The sequence below is a fragment of the Vulpes vulpes genome, chromosome 11 (assembly GCF_048418805.1).
Source record: "Vulpes vulpes isolate BD-2025 chromosome 11, VulVul3, whole genome shotgun sequence".
NCBI lineage: Eukaryota > Metazoa > Chordata > Mammalia > Carnivora > Canidae > Vulpes > Vulpes vulpes.
Window position 1 is genome coordinate 71,110,540 of NC_132790.1, and position 15,036 is coordinate 71,125,575.

The window sequence follows — 15,036 nt, forward strand, 5'->3', positions numbered from 1 at the left end:
CATGAATAAATATTTTTTTTAAATGTTCATAGCAACATTATTCATAAAGCCAAAAAGAAGAAACTCAAATGTCCACTAACTGATAAATGGGTAAGCCAAATGTGATACAGTCACACAATGGAATATTAATCAGCCATATAAAGGAATGAAGTACAATATGGACATACTATAACACAGATGAACTTTGAAAACATGCTAAGTGAAAGAAGCCAGTCACAAAAGACAACAAATTGTATGATTCCATTTACATGAAATGTCCAAAACAGACAAATTCAAGGACAGAAAAGTCGAAAAGAAGTTGCCAGGAACTAGGAATGATGGAGAAATGGGGAAGGACTGCTAATAGGTATGAAGTATCCTTTCCGGGGTGATGAAAATATTCTTAGAAAAGGGTGATGTGTACAATTCTAAATATTCTGAAAACTACAGTTAAAACCCTCCAAACTAGTCAATTTTTATCTTCTGATAACAGCAGAACACAAAAGAACACAGAGGCCCACATGATTCTAAATAAAAACTGAACCACATGATGGTGTCAGCATTGATCGAGCAATATACCAAGCAACTGTGTTTCACAAGAAATGGAGACTATGGAGATGCTGAAGGAGTCCTTCTTTTTTTTTTTTTTTTTTTTCCTAGTCTTGGATAAAATATCCCTTACAGGCTTTCAAATTCCCTTTGCTCGGGGATCCCTGGGTGTCTCAGCAGTTCAGCGCCTGCCTTTGGCCCAGGGTGTGATCCTGGAGTCCTGGGATCAAGTCCCGCGTCGGGCTCCGGGCATGGAGCCTGCTTCTGCCTCTGCCTATGTCTCTGTCTCTCTCTATCATGAATAAATAAATAAAATCTTTAAAAAAAAAAAAAATTCTCTTTGCTCTGAGTTCATGCTTCCCAAGCAGCTCTGATTATCAACTCAATTTCTTTAATACCTTGATACATAGTAGCTGCTATAAGCTGTATAGCAGATACAATTCTAGTAAGAGAAAAGGGATATCCCCTCTCTACTGTCATTCCATCATAATCAATTTCTGAGTTTGATTTCTATAAATTTATCCCTTATGACCAAACTAGTTTAGAGTGCACGGTCAAATTCAAAACCAAACTGACAAATCAACTGCCCAGCCTCTGAAGGGCCTTGCGCTCACTATGTTACTGCCACCTAATAACCACCTAATAATAAAAGATACCTCAAATAAAGCACTGTTTTTTATTACTATAGTCTAAATATATAGCTAGTTGATGAAAATTCATCATCACCGAAGATTTAACTTACAGCTTGCTCTAAATCAAAATGATTTCATGATACAAATCTTTAATGGACTGAAATTTTTATGGTAAGACAAGCCAAAAAGCAATGTAAGAAATGAAAGAATCAGGAAGCACAGAGAGGTGAAGAGTCAACAGAAAATACTGAATGCCTTCAATAAGACATCACACAAACACACCACCACCCTTCTCAACTCCAAGGGCTCCCATCCCCCATGCCAAACAAAAAGAGGTCTGTACAAGCAGCTCTGAAACACACTGACAGAGAAATCTGACTGCTCTTGTACCTATTCTGTAAATGGAGAGCATCAGTCTCCACAGCTGTGACACCTTTTATGAGCACTAAAGTCACTTAATAGAATACTGAAATTTTATATCAGTATGTTTCACGTCTAGCTCTAACAGTCCTAACATCTTTCTTGCTTTTTTTATATTTTATTTCACTCTAATTCTTACCCTTGGATTTAACATTGATTTTTTTTTTCCAGCTTACTTCTTTCAGTTAAAATATATCAGAAGTTTAAAACCTACTAAGTATGTATATATAAGAGCACGTTAGAGCAGATGTGCATGGGAAGTGAGAAAGAGAACAATTCTCAGGGAAAGGTCCTTAGATATTGCAAAATGCTGCTGGCAATACTTCAAGAAATGTGAACTGAGTGAGAATTCATTTTATATATCCTAAACCAGAAGCAATCCATTATATGACAAAAATATAGAAACCTAAATGAAATAAAATTCTTTTTTACTGAACCTAGAGCTTTAGCTTAATAAAGTACGCCTGGAGTTTCAGTTATATATTACATTACACATAGTATATACATTTATATATACATACATTCATACAGTTGTGTGTGTGTGTGTGTGTGTATACACACATTCTTCTTCATGTTTTTATTTATGTACCTTTGCATACTAATAGTGCTATGGGCATATAATTATTTGAAAGATTACTCAATGATTCAATCTGAGCCATAATCTGAAACACAAATTTCAAAAGTTGCTTCAGAACACCAGAAAATCAAAACTAGTCCCTCTAGAGAACTATTAAAAAATACTGTTATGAGGCACCTGGCTGACTCAATTCCTAAAGCAGCAACTCTTGATCTCAGGGTTGCAAGTTTGAGCCTCATGTTGGGTGTAGAGATTACTAATTAAAAGAAAAGGTTTAAAAATATCCAGGTAGGGAGTAAGTGCTAATAGATACAGACTTTCTTTTTGAGGAGCTGCTGATATTCTAAATTCAGCTAACTGTGATGGTTGCACATCCTTGTAGATATATGCTAAGACCATCTAATATACTATATATGTTTAAAGGGTGAGTTTTGCAGTATGCGGATTATAGCTCCATAAAGAAGTTATTAAGAAATGGGTTTGGGTCTCTGTGTTTGGCTGACAGAGTTAAGAGAATCAACGAATCAAGAATTGAATGGAGAAGTACTGAATATGTGGATACTAAAAGACGGCCAATAGAGGATAAGTATTAGATGAAAACCTCAATTGAAGAAAAATTCTTGAAGTGTAACATAAACATACAACAGTACAGAAATGGTGAGTGCTGGCCAATGAATTGTCATGTACTGAACACACATGTTTTACCAGCAACCAGGCCAAGAAACAGAGCATAGGCATCTCTCCTGTCACTACTCTAAACTCTTAATACCATCCGTGTCTTCACATCTTTGAACTTTATATAAATAAGTCGTATGATGACATATCTTCAGTTTGGCTCCTTGCCATAAAAAGATAAACTCATATAGAGTCATAATTTCTATAGTTTCACAATAAAGAAAAAAAATATTTCCACTTTGACCTCAGACACTTTATTTCATCCAAATCTTAATCTACAGGTGATAAATTCATCTAAGACTACTAATAACCACTACAGAAACTTTTTAAAACAAAGTTTTCGTATTTTTTTCAAATATCAAGAGTAAGGCAAATTTCCAGATTTTGGTTTTTAAATGCCTAATTACAGAGAAAAGTTTTGGAAAAAATTTATTGCACCGCTTAGGTAGCAACTAATTTTTATGAAGAAAAAGCAATCTACAAGCATTTTAATTAGGTGTAAGTATAAAATTGGTGTTTCGTCTTTCTGAAGTACAAATGAAGAAAGAGTCATGAATTAAAACTCTAAAGTTATCCTCTAAATCAGCATTCTAAAATTATCTTTAAGATTAATTCCTAATAAGCGAATTTGATCAAATTACCTAACCTAGAAGGAAGATAAATTCCACAGTTATATAAACATAGGGATACTCTTCAATGATAATTTCAAAGCTAAGAAGACATTTAAACCTATATTTTGATTTTGGACTCAAAGTAAAGCTTGGTTTCTAAACATAAAATAGGAAGACAGACTTTCCTCAATGTGTTATATTTAGAGTTTAGATACTGTTCCTTCTTCAACACACAAATTTAGCCTGTATTAGCTATGTATTCTATGTATTCTAACTATCAGCAATATAGTAAGTAAATGAAACTCACGTGTTCTATAAAAAAAATGAAATTATTTGGTTATAAATATAACTGATAATGTAAAAGCAACTATAGTCAGTTCATAAATTATTGTCCAGATAAGCCTTAAAACTGTATCTCATGGTAATGGTATAAAACTGCAAAAGCAAATGTTCATTTGGGCTTTTACAACAGGAAAATGCTTTAATTCGTCATTTAACATCTTGTCTTCCTACTCACACTTCTAAACTTTTCTAAAATGTAAAATAAAACACAATTTTTAAGGAAAAGGTGCTATGTTCTGGGGGAGATAAAATGGGGTATGACCTTATATGAAAACACTCCATCATCAGCATCAACCCACATGCAAAACGGTTAAGAGTCAGAGCACCCAAATCGCTGAGACAATTATTTAAATTCCAAGGTCCAGAGTGAATTATCACATATTCAGAAACACACTTTTTAAAGAAACAGGGATTTAAAAAAAAAAAAAAAAAAAAAGCACTAAGACGAGCTTAAAATCTTTCCAAACCGCTAGCTAATCTGAAGGTAAACCCTGGGACTTCCTTTTGTACTTTTAAATAAAAATATTTGAGTAGACTCTCAAGAATGCACAATACAAAACGATGAATCTTTTAAACATGCAAATAGGTCTAACAGCCACCGAGCACAGGATGATGTCTTTCTAAAGCGGCCTTAATTTCCTTAAGGGAAGATGGATTGGATATTTCTGGTTGGTCGTGGGAAAAAAAAAAAAAAAAGCCACAAGAAGCTACGCTTTATCTTCATTAGAAATGGTAAAGGGCAAAAGGATCAAAACATTATGAAAGAAGAGAGGGGGAGAAGTGGAGGGAGGAGGGCAGAGGGAATCCAGTTTCAAACCAGGCCAGTGGGGGCTGCAGAGAAGAGACCAGAGAAAAATGGGCTTCGGCTCCAAACTGTGACAAGCGCTAGGCTTCACAAAAGACCGCCACAACACACACTCCACACCAGGGCACACACGAACACGCCCCACCGGGTCTGCTCCGGGAGGCCCACGCGGGTGCGGCGGCGGCGGGGGAGCCAGACCCGGCACTCGCCAGCAGAGACACCATGTGCAGCAATTATGCAATTAGGGAAAATAGCAAAAGATCAAGCCGGGCACTTTCCACCGTGACATTTATCCAGTACTTTTGCAAAGACTTAGTTCCAGGATGCGGCTGGGAGAGGAAAGGGGCCGGGAGGGTGGCGAGGGATGGGGAACCGAGAACGGAAGGGGGTAGAAGATGGGCAGGCAGGGCCGGCGGGGGGGGGGGGGGGAGTGGGGGAGGGAGAGGAATAGGAAGGGGGAGGGGTGGAAAGGGCGAGAAACCGGGGCAGGGAGGCTCGCGGGAGGGGGCGCGGGGAGTGGGGCACGCCGGGGAACGGAGGCGAGAACTAGAGCGCAAGCGGTAAGCAAAGCTCTGCGACGTGGAGGCGAGGCGGGGGTGGGGGCGCCCGCGAGAGGGAGGACGCCGGGGACGGGGGGGCGGGGAGCACCGGCGAGGCCCGGGCGAGTACCTGAGGGAGGGGCGTCCGCGCAGGTCGCGGGCTGCAGCCCGAGCGCGGAGAGAGGCTGCGGAGGCGAGGGGGGAGGGGGCGCCGGGAGGCCCCGAGGACGGGGTGTCCCCGCAGACGGTCTAGTCACCACGCACCCGGCAGCCCGGCCACGCCTGTCCCCGCCGCGCTCGCGCCCGCCCGGACTCACCCTCAGCGCCGCTGCCGCCGCCCGCGGCCGTTCCAGCTCCGGCTCCCAAGGCTGCTGCCCGCGGCTGCCGCTGTGGCCGCCCCTGAGTCCTGGAAAGTGAAGCCACCGCCTCCGTGAGACGCCGCCGCCGCCGCCGCCGCCGCCGCCGCCGCCCGGCCGTCCGCGCGCGCGCCCGCCAGTGCGCGTGCCCGCGCGCCCGCCCGCGAGAGACCGCGAGAGCGCGAGCCCCACGTCGGCCGTGCGGCGCCGCGCGCCTCCCTGCGCCCCAAGCCCGCTCCGCCCCGCCCCTCCCGGCGCGTGGCCGCGAGGGGGCGGGGGCGGGGGCGGACGGGCGCGGGCGCGCGCGCGGGCGGGCGGGCTGCCGGGCCGGCCTGGCCGGGGGGTGGGGGAGGCGGCGCGGAAAAGTAAAGTGACAGCCGAGTCCCGCGAGTGAGCAGCGGGCGGGGGCGGGGGCGGACCGGCAGAGCCGGGAGAGGACAGGGAAACGGAGGCTGACGAGGCGACGGGAGGGGAAGGGACGCGGGGACCTTGACGGGAACGCGCATTAAAGGGAAATGCTGGCTTGGGGGTGGGAGTCGCCCAAAGACGGAACTGGGTGCGGCTCCTGGCGCCCCTGCTCTGCAGCCCGGGGCTTCGCGCCTCCCCGAGGCTTCGCGGCGCGCGCCTGGGGACTGGCCTGCGGACACGCTGCCCGGACTGGAGGCGCGCTGCCCGCGTGCACCGGGGTGGGAAAACTTCGCACTAGCCTGCAAAGTTCGCAGACGCTGACCCTGACCACCCTGCACTGCAACACCGAGATTCTTCTGCCTTTTTGGCTCACCCTGGCCTGGAACTTGCGCGGGCAGCCAGGAGCTCCAGGCCATTTAGCCCTGGGGTACTGGGGAGAGGGGTGAAAGGAGGAGAAGCTACCAGAGCCGGCAGGACGTCAAAGGCGATGGGAACAGCGGCAGTGCTGTGGGTAACATTACGTTCCCCTATAGTCTTCACCCCAAATAACCATTAAAACAGAACAAAACAGGGCAGCCCCGGTGGCCCCGCGGTTTGGCGCCCCTTCGGCCCAGGGCCTAATCCTGGAGGCCCCCGGATCGAGTCCCGCGTCGGGCTCCCCGCGTGGAGCCTGCTTCTCCCTCTGCCTGTGTCTCCGCCCCCCCCCCCCCCCAGGAATAAATAAATAAATAAATAAACAAAACAAAACAAAAAACCTATGCCTGCTAAGCAGGCTCAGCTTCTCCAGAATTTCCCCCCACCTCCACCCCTAGCTCCTCTTACCAAATGATTGCTGTTACTCCTCCTAGAACACTCCTATATAGGAAATGTCACTTTTTGTGGCAAAAGTATCCAGCCTACAAAAGGCTGAAGATAGCCCCCAGAAAGTCCCCTGCAACTCAGGAAGCCTAAAGAAATCAGTGCAGTGAGACCCCAGAGGACAGAAGCAAGTCGAGATTCATACATATGTCCAGAACTGAAAATTTTTTTTTTTATCAAATGCCTTTTGAGGAATATTACTTTATAACATCCCTGAAAATTGGCAAAGACAGGTATTGGCTTCCAGCCTCCATAAATAACCATTGAGTAAAAAGTGGGTGTACTCTTCGGTATTGTTTCTATGCATCACTCAAGAATATCAACCGGACCCATTACCCTTAAATTCAAAAACATGTATTGGAGGATTATAAATTAGCATGTGATCATCAGTTAGATAGCCACCTACACCTCTCACAGGAAGCAATATTTTATGCATGTAATACTGAAAATTTCCTTTTTAATATTAGTATATGACCAAAATAGAACATTGCATAGATTGCCTTAAATGTCTGCATAACTTATTTTATCTCATTAAATCTTCATACTTTAACATTTTCATTTTCCTGATTGTGTTTTGTAATGGTTTGGTGAGGATAGATAACAGAATCCCTGTTTTCTAGGTGTCTATGCTTTTCTACAATGGATTACTCTTTATTCTCAGATATATATTAGATGGGTTTCATTTATTTATAATGAATATTTTATAACAAATTACTCTTCTGTAACAGAAAGTATCAAAGTTGGTTTTTAGTCCTGGTCATTGGCAACTGGTGGCTAGGAATGCAGTAATGACAATTTCCAATTTAGTGAAAGAATTGGGAAAGTTTTCACTGCCTAACTGCTGAAACTATGATTGCTGTAGTATTTCATTTATCTGTAGATGTTTTAACTGCTGTGTATTATTTACTGAATTTAAGAAATTGAGGACATCATACAAATTAGAATTGGAATAGAAAAGGAGTATCTGTTGAGTACTAGGCATTGCCTACTTGGTTAGAATATGACATTAAGTAAAAGAGAAAAATCCAGGGATCCCTGGGTGGCTCAGCAGTTCAGTGCCTGCCTTCGGCAGGGCGTGATCCTCAAGTCCTAGGATCAAGTCCCCCATTGGGCTCCCTGCATGGAGCCTGCTTCTCCCTCTGCCTGTGTCTCTGCCCCTCTGTGTTTCTCATGAGTAAATAAATAAAATCTTAAAAAAAAAAAAAAAATCCCTCTCCTCACAGAGCTTCCGTATTTCTGACCTTTCTTTGTTTTACAAGCTACATCCAGTTCATCAGCAAACTCTGTCAATTCTGCCTTCAAAAATATATCCTGAATGTATCCCCTTCTTCCTACCTCCTTCCCTACAGCTCATACCCTAGTCCAAGCTACCATCATCTCTCAACTATAGTCTCCTACCTGATCTTGCTACTTCCTTTATCTACTATCCCTCCGTTCCCCCACCATCCCAACACACAATAGTCTAAGCTGTCCTTTAAAATATAGGTCTTCCTCTTCTCAAAACCTTCCGTGGCTTCCCATCCTACAGCAATACCCAAAATTCTTACAATGGCTGCATGGCCCGTAATCTACCCCCACCCCCTCATCCAAGACCCCTCTGACCTCACATTGTAAAACTTCACCCCCTTCTCATTTCCCTCCAGCCACACTAGCCACCTTGCTATTATGGAACACACCAAACATTTCTGTAAATACTTATGACTTAACAATTTCCCATCTCTAGAACATTCTTCCCTTTACCTCTCTCCCCAGCACTTGCTATAACCCTTACTCTGCTTTACTTTTTTCATGACCATCATAATAAATCTAAAATAATATATTTTTTACTTGTTTGTTTTAGTCTTATGTTTCTCCCCTGCTCTTCCCACCCTCCCTCCTCTACATACAAGTACCTTGGGAACAAGGATTTTGTTGGTTGAGGTTCATTGCTATATGTATATCCAATAAATATTGGTGCAGTGAATGAAACTGACCTCTTTCTGTTAATGACATTGTTTCAATTTCTGCAACAAGAATTAGTGCTTAGTGTGTTCTTGATTTGTACCAGGCAAAGTTTAAGCACTTTACATATACTAGCTCACAAATACCCCATAAGGTTGGTTTCGTTCAATCAACCCCACTACATAGATGAGAACACTGAAGTGCAGAGAGATTAAGTCACTTTCCCACAGTCATACAGCTAGTGAGTAGCAGAGCTGGGATTTGAAATCAGCTGTTTGGCTCTCGAGTTGATGAAATTCAGGACACATTAACTTGAGCCCAGTGTTACAAACAGATCTCTCCTGATGTTCTCAAGTCCTCTCCCCTAAGATCCAAACTTGGTATCCATAACAAATAGCTTACCCAACTTGTATTTCCTGCTCTGGTCCATCAATCCATCATCATGAACTCACTCCTTCCCTACACTTCTTGTTTCTGAACATTAATATATAGCCTACATCCTCCCCCCCCCCCCCCAGAATTGGCAAATAGGAATCTTTTTAGGGCCCCTTCTTATAATTTTTGTTAGGGACAACTTCATGAGTCACAGTTAGTTTTCTACCATGACTAGAGGTGTGCTAGAAAAGACCTCTCAGAGGGTAACTGGACTGGATTTCAGCAAAATGCATCATACTAGTAGAGCTGCTTCTTGTTTAGGCTGCTCCCATTCTTGTTAGGCACCCAATTGTCAAGGATTGTTAAATATTTGGATTGTACTCCCTGGAGGAAATATCATTATTAGTTTAAGTTTACCAAAGATTAGGACCCTGTGAGAATGCAATGAAAGACAACAATCTTTTGCTTACAGTCTGTCTTGAAGGGCACTCTGTGGTCTCTCTGAATGTCTTGGATACTTAAGAGGAAAAACACTGATGTGGGAAAATTGAAGCTCTGTTAGAACTGAGACTCTAGGACCCCATTACTAAGTACTAACAGAAGCATGTGGCAGGTGTTTAAAAAATGTTTGATGCAACAGATGGTTACAGGAGGGGCAGAAGGTGAGAGGAAGGGTAAAAAAAAGTGATGGGAATTAAGAGCACACTATCATGATGAGCTCTGAGTAATATATAGAATTATTGAATCACTATATCATACACCTGAAACTAATATAACATTGTCTGTTAACTATACTGGAATTAACATTTAAAACTTAATTTAAAAAAAAAAAGTTTGTTGAATGAGTAACTAAATGAATTCCTAATAGGTAATGGAAGAGTACTGAGGACAAATGCCACCTGGGCTGCCATGTACAATTGTATGTATTTCACATTGCAAAGCATCAGTTTTGCAATGTGCAAAGAGTAGGCACCCCCTAAATGTTGACCAAATGAATGAATATACTTGCTTTTCAACTGCCATTACATCATTCACATAAACTAAGATGCAGACACAGAAGTCTGGCTGCTCCTCCCACCCCTGGTCCCTGCCCAAGTATGGTAGTCAGCCTCTAAGTTGGCCCCAGTGATCCCTGCCCCTGGTATTCACACCCTTGTGTAGTTCCCTCCTGCATCATACTAGGGCTGGCTAATAAATGATAAGAAGTGATAGTATCTCACTTCTGAGATTACTTTATAAAAGATATTAGGACTTCCATCTTGGTTGCTTATTGGTTCTCTCATTCTCATAATTCACTCTGGGGGAAGCAGGCTGACATGTTGGAAATAGCCCTATGGAGAGGCCTATGTAGCTAGAAAGTGAGGTCTCCTACTGACACACACATGAGCGAACTCAGGAGGAGATTCCCCCACCTTAGTCAAGCCTTCAGATGCTGCAACCTTGCTCAATGTAAGTGGTGCAAACTCATGAAAGACCCTGAGATAGAAATATCCAGCTAAACCACTCTTGAACCTTGAGATAATAATGTTTGTTGTGTTTTAACCACTAAGTTTTGAGGATAATTTCTCAAACAGCAATAGATAATTAATCCACATGTTCTCTGCTCTCTGATAATGATGCTCCCTCCTCAAGTCCTCTACGTACCAAGGATGCCACTGCTGTGGTAGTTTCTGCAGGGCAAGGAGTCCCACTCACTGCTGAAATGGACTATTACTTCCAACTTCCCAGAAATACAGTGGGGTTTAAGTAGGTGCTGAAATATGGATAAAGGGTATCAAGAAAGAGCATAGTCCAGGAATGGAAAAAAGGAAAGTTGGTTCAGAGGAGCCATCTTTAGACACCGTAGGAGTAAGATAGAAAGAGTCTGCTCTGAAACAGTCTACCACCAGAACAAAGGAAAGAATAATGATATCTAAGAGTCAGGGATTTGTTGAGCAATGCGATTATAGATAAGGTTCTCTTTGTTAAAGTTATTACACTGCTATTAGTACAGTAAGTAAAAAATATTTGAAACTTAGCAAAGCCTCTGAAGGAGACAAAGACAGAACAAAAGAAAGCCTTGCCCTGATTTTGCCTTTCTTATGCAGTACAGAGATGCTTTGGAAGTGGGCTGTCTGGATTCATGACACTGGCTCTACTTCTTCCTTGCTGTGATCATGGACAAGGTCCTTATCATCTCATTGGCTCAGATCCTTGTCTACTAATGGGGCTTATTTTAATAGCTGATACTTACATCAGGTAAGAGAGAAGATTAAATGAATTAAGATATAAAGCAACTTAAATGGAGCTTGAAACAAAACAACTGTCATACAAGTATGAGCTACTAGTCTTTCTACTGCTTTGTTAAGGTCATGTCACCCTCAAGTCTAAGAGGTCTTCAGTTTGCCCCTTTTTCTTTTTTTTTCTTGCTAAGAGTCTCCCTGCATCCTTTACTGCTTAAAAGCCTATGCCCCCGGGGGGCACCTGGGTGACTCAGTGGTTGAGCATCTTCCTTTGGCTTAGGTCATGATCCCGGAGTCCTGGGCTTCCTGTAGGGAGCCTGCTTCTCCCTCTCTTCATACGTCTCTGCCTCTCTCTCTGTTATCTCATGAATAAATGGGTAAAATCTTAAAAAAAAAAAAAAAAAAAAAAAGCCTATGCCCCCTAGGTTGCCCTAAACTGCTTAGGGGCAGAGACCATGCTTAGAATAAAGAGTAGGCACCCCCTAAATGTTGGTCAAATGAATGAATATAACTGCTTTTTTAACAACCATTTCCCCAAATTATGGAATTTGGGGAGGTAGATGTAATTGTTCCATGTCATTCATTTTAACAGCCTTTCAAAAAATGCATAAGCTCTTTACTATTTCTTTTACATTCAGAAAATATATTAATGAATATTTTCTAGAGCTTTATGAACCCTCTGGCCCTCTCTGCACATTCCATGAAGAAAAACTGTGAAATCTCTTTAAATATGGCCCAAATGAAGAAAAGATATAATTTGCCGTCTTTTCCTTATTGCTTTCATTTTCGTCTATAGTCATCTTGGTATTCCTTTGTCTACTTGGAAATGCACAGTTTTTTTTTTAAATAACACCCCTATCAAGATACAACTCACAGGCTATTCACCATTTAAAATGCGCAATGACAGTTTTTTTGGTATATTCACATATTCATGGGAGGACACAATTTTTGTGAATGGAGAAGAATAGATTCTTCCACTCCTTTCACTTTCTGTCTATTCTGTTATATTTTTCTACTGACCAGGACTTACTATAAGTACCCTGCAGGCAAACAATTTCCTTGGGCTCTCTGGGATTAATATTCAAACCAAGGTAGCATCATGAGAGAAGCCAAGTGTCAGGGCCGCCAATTGGTCATTTCTCTTACTAGGATGCTAGGTCTCGGAACACTGGCTTTCCCCCATATCAGCTGAGTTTTCCAGAAAACTGACATCAAGAGGTGTAGTTAAGAATGCAAGAGGCTTACCTGTTTAATCTGTGAAAGAAATAGGGGAAAATAACAGGAGTAGGCAGTGATATTCTTCAGCTACCATGCAGGTTTGTTTGACACCTGTGAAAGGAGAAAAGAAGGAGAGAAGATTGAGTAGAAAGAGCCTCAGACTGCAGTGCAGCTCTAGGGAAAACCTAGAGGCCAGCCTAACAAAACTCCAGCACAAACCCTGCCTGCAAAGCAGTTCCACATTGGGCAGAAACGGCCGGATCCTGATGCTTCCATCATGCTTAGTCATTTGCTAAGATTGCCCAGGAAGAGCATGTCCTTGGCTCAATAGGTAAGATGAGTCCTAAAGGCCACTTACAGGCTGGAAGCTGTCAGCTAACTAAACTCCTTGCATCTGATAGGTAAGTCTTTCTTAAAGAGAGATCCAAGCCATGTATCTCCAAGGCTGCAGACTTGCTTTGCACACATTCAAGAATATGGTTTTATACTAGACTTCTGTTTGTCCACCTGCCTTGGACTTGCTAACTTGGATGACCTCCTTCACTCGTGCTATGGCTCACCATCTCCACTTTAACCTAGGTTGGAAGCTTTGGGCTTTTGAGTATAGCTGATACAATGCCCCTGGTTCTTCCATTTGCATTTGTTTAATAGTTGCTATATTCAATCTTGTGGTGTGCTCAACATGCATTAGACTGGCCTCAAGAATCAAAACAAATACCTGAGTTCCTTGGAGATTTGTGAATAGAGTGAATAGAGAATTGGCTTTCTTATTAAATCCCATCATTCCTCTCTAATTTTTTTTAAAGATTTTAATTTATTTATTCATGAGAGACACAGAGAGAGAGGCAGAGACATAGGCAGAGGGAGAAGCAGGCTCCCTGCAGGGAGCCAGATGCAGGACTCGATGCCAGGATCCTGGGATCACGGCCTGAGCCAAAGGCAGATACTTAACCACTGGGCCACCCAGGTGCCCCTCCTCTCCCTTTAAAGGTAAGAGAAAGGGCCCCACCAAAGGATGCTCCGAAGAATACATAAGAATTTTGAATTCTTTGAGATTTTGAATCTCTTTGAGAGTTGGCTTCTTTTGCACCCCTCTCCCACCCAAAGTTGTTCCAAACTGCATCCCTAAGGAATTAGGTGCCACTGAGGAAGGTTCAGATGGCAGAGCTAAATAGAGTTACCTTTCTGCTTGTTCAGAGTAAAGGGCAAACATATGCTGTCTCCTCTATCTACTCTCAGCCTAACTTTGCCAAGGACATTCACAACATTCTGCTTCTTAACTCATGAGTTAGAGAATATCAATTGATACACATGGTGTGTGTGTAAATATCTTTATATAGTGTATACATAATTTATTCTTAGTTTGACTCTCAAAATGTATAATTAGCATTGAATGAGTAATAAAAAGTGTTTTGCAAATACTTCCAGCAAGCTGCTGGGTATTTTTTCCTGATATATAGGCTAGGCTTTCATCAGTGCAATCTTGTGGAGGGTGACCAATTGCATTGTTACCACCAAATTACATAAGTACTTCTTTTGGTTACACAATATTTAGTGTATAAACCTCATCTTGAAATTTTTTTTAATTCACTTAAAATTTTTAATTAAGCCATCCACACCGCATTCTTTTTTTCCCTTCCTGTTCTATGAAATCTTTTTTCATCTGTTATCTTTATTTTCCCCATTTTTTGTTCTCACTCCTCAGTCATGGAATCTTGTAGGGTGGGGGCAGATAATGAAAGGGAAGAAGATAACGTATGCCTTTGGGGAGGGGATATTTAAATGAGGGACCAAGGAGTGTCCTGAGAAGAATAGACCGAAAGAAAGAAGATTGGAGACCTAAAATATTTACTTAAGGACAATGAACGCATCACTTTGGATAAAGGCGATTGTAAGCAAGACATAAAATCTATCGCTCCTTGATTATTCCAGCTCAAGCTCCTGTAGACTGTTAGTTGAGTCCAAGGGGGGGAAATACCCATGACTAAGAACTAAAAAGCTATTTATTTGCCCATAGAATACATTTGACATTATGGAGTTCTGGATTGCCATCAACTGCATAGTATAATGCAACAAAGGGAGGCAATCAGCCATTGCCATGTTGAGGGAGTTGACAGTACAGTGGCAGTGGAAAGGTGTGGGAACCAGCAGTTCAGTGGCTCTGCCACAGAGGTGCAAGTCTGGTCCAGGAAGGCATTGGCAGGAAAGAAAGGACTGTGTTACAAGCACATGTGGAGGACACCTGGTGACTCCCAGAGAAGATGGTACCGGGGACTCTGAAAGGAGTTCAAACCTCTTGGCAATAGTGGAAAGGATTTGGCAGGATGTCTAACTCAACTACTATCCAATTTAGAGATTTAGAACTCTTTCAAAATAATGTTCTTGGAGATCTCCAGTGATGAAATCTTTTTCCTTCCCCAAAAAGTGACTCCCTCTTTGGGACAGTTTTGATCTTCTTAACCTCCCACATTCCCCCTGATCCTTTTCCCATTATGCTTTTGGGGCATCCAATAATACCAACAGCTCTTT

At 42.5% G+C, this 15,036-nt stretch overlaps 1 protein-coding gene across 2 annotated transcripts in view; it reads right to left on the reverse strand.

The window, feature by feature from the left end:
- UBE2E2 (ubiquitin conjugating enzyme E2 E2) overlaps positions 1-5,618 on the reverse strand; it is a 358,437-nt gene extending 352,819 nt beyond the window's left edge. Inside the window, exon 1 of one of the 2 annotated variants that reach the window (XM_026006426.2) lies at positions 5,260-5,618. The gene's annotated coding sequence lies outside the window, so the exon portion shown is untranslated. The remainder of the gene's footprint in view (positions 1-5,259) is intronic. The other variant, XM_026006425.2, reaches the window with a different exon arrangement.
- Positions 5,619-15,036: the final 9,418 nt, after the last annotated feature.